Raw genomic sequence first — 2,651 nt, 5'->3', positions numbered from 1 at the left:
GACCCTACTCCATACTACATAGGTCAGTTTAATCCGGCTGACTACATACAGGAACCTTCAGGCTTTGTTCCATTAGGGCCACAAGATTACTTCTCCGAAGACCATATGGATGAAGATACTGATCCAGCTGAACCTGCTCGTGGTACGCCCACGCATCCGATAGAAGTCTCTGATGGGTCATCCTTCCATGGCACACCCTACCAGGGACCAGACAGTTTCCAAGCGTTGTTCGACCGACATGAGTGGTACTACACGCCACCTCAACAGACATCTCAACAACCGCGACATCCACAGGATCCCTTTGAGGATTCACGCTTTGTGGCAGTTACGCCACCACCTCCGCCACCGGCGCAACCAGTAATACCTGATCCGCCAAGGCGTAGGAGGACAAATGCTCGTATGTCTACACGAGGAGGAGGGGGTATCCACTTCAGCACCCCTCGACATTCTAGTAGTAGCCACTATCCGCCACTACAAGAAGAAGGACCTTCAAGTCCTATACAGGAGGCGAACTCCGCACCAGCTGCAGCAAATTCGCCACCATTTGGGTATGACCAACCCATACCTGCTTACACGGGTCCAACGGCTTACAACCCGTTCGAACCGTCACAAGCACAATACAACTACGGCTATGAGAGCGACCCATATGTGGTGTCGGCAAGATATAATGCGCGCTACCCTGACGGAGCACATGGAAACATGGGACCACCGGACTACTCAGCTCATGGGTATCCAATACCTCCCAGACCTCCAGTTCCGCATCAAGCGCCACAACCACGATTTTCTCCTCCTGAACAGGAAGAGATACTCCATCGACTAGATCGTGTGGAGAGAGAGTTCGAAGAAGAGAAAAAGAGCCACCGAGGATTTCTCAAAGGCTTGGCGAACCTACTAAAGGGCAAAAAGAAGAAACGTGACCACTAGCCCTTAATAGTTGTACTAATGTAATTTCTATTTTGAAATAAGTCCCTACGTGGACACTTATCGTATTTCAGTCCCTACGTGGACTTATCTTTTAGTCCTTGCATGGACACCTATCTTGTATTAGTCCCTGTGTGGACTGGTCACTTATTCTATACCTCTATGGAGGTATGTACTATTTGAAAGACCCGTTTAGGGCAATATATAAGTGTATTGAGATTGTGGAATGTATGTTATGAATTTTGTTTTAATATGTATGAAATGAATCAAAACCAATCCTTTTAAATTGATCTGCCTAAATAAAGAATCTTACAAGTGAAACCTAGCCTGGTGTCTTTTAAGATTCGGTCAAGATGGTAGGACTTAATTAAAAGATTCAGACTTCCTTGTTAACCACTGCAAGCATGTTAACAACCATGGCAGATGTGATTCGTTAAAATCACGCACGTCATTCTTATTCAATAATCCTTTAAGGATTTCAAAGACCCAACTAAATGATTTATAAGTCATGGGCAAGAATCATCAATAAAGGTGATCAAATTATTAAAACATCCATTAGTGATGTAGTGCCTACGGGCCAACCTTATTAAAACATCCATTAGTGATGTAGTGCCTACGGGCCAACCTTATTAAAACATCCATTAGTGATGTAGTGCCTACGGGCCAACCTTATTAAAACATCCATTAGTGATGTAGTGCCTATGGGCCAACCTTATTAAAACATCCATTAGTGATGTAGTGCCTACGGGCCAACCATATTGAAACATCCATTAGAGGTGTAGTGCCTACGGGCCATGATAATTGTCTTATAAAGACAAAAGACAGTGGTGGTCTATGACTCTCTGTCAGAAAGAGATGAAAGAACTACTGTTCAAATCTCTATGCCTTTGATTCTCTGAAATCTCGGCTAATGTTATAAAACATCCTCGTGATTAGGCTTTATGCCGCCAATATTATTGTTATAGCTGAAATAGGATATATTCAAATCCTAATATTTAATAAAGTAATAAGTTAACCAAATATGGTCTCTGTTACCATGGTTGACAAATTGTCATAAAAGACAATTATATAATAAAATTTTGTTATCTTCTGTAACAGATTCAAGTTACAATGGCGGATCCCAATGGAGAGAATAGCCATACTAACGATGATGACTACGACAATGCGCCAGTGCATCTGACAGGCGCACAGCTAAAGGCTCTGATTGACAATGCTGTTCAGGCAGCTCTTGATCGTCAATATACTGAGTCTCAAGGCAGAACTGTATCAAAACCACCCTCTAAACCAAAGACACACTCCAAACCACCCTCTCAACCCAAGAAAGATGACGACAAACACTCGTCCACTGAGAACAGCGTTCATCGCGATAGAGAATATACTGATGCATCCAATGCTAAGGGTTGCACCTACAAATACTTTGTATCTTGTAAGCCCCGGGAATTTACAGGGGAGAAAGGTGCTGTTGACTGTATCACCTGGCTAGATGAGATGGACACTATTGTGGACATCAGCGGGTGTGCAGAGAGGGATGTGGTGAAGTATGTGTCCCGGTCATTTAAGGGCGAGGCCCTGGCATGGTGGAGGGCGTTGGTGCAGGCATCTGGTAAGTCTGCTTTATACAAAATGACGTGGGAGGAATTTATTGCTCTCATTAAGGAAAACTACTGCCCTCAGCATGAGGTTGAGAAGATCGAGGCTGACTTTGTGTCACTGGTAATGACGAACCTGGA

The sequence above is a fragment of the Helianthus annuus genome, chromosome 9, assembly GCF_002127325.2.
Source record: "Helianthus annuus cultivar XRQ/B chromosome 9, HanXRQr2.0-SUNRISE, whole genome shotgun sequence".
Taxonomy (NCBI): Eukaryota; Viridiplantae; Streptophyta; class Magnoliopsida; order Asterales; family Asteraceae; genus Helianthus; species Helianthus annuus.
This window is presented reverse-complemented; position numbering follows the sequence as displayed.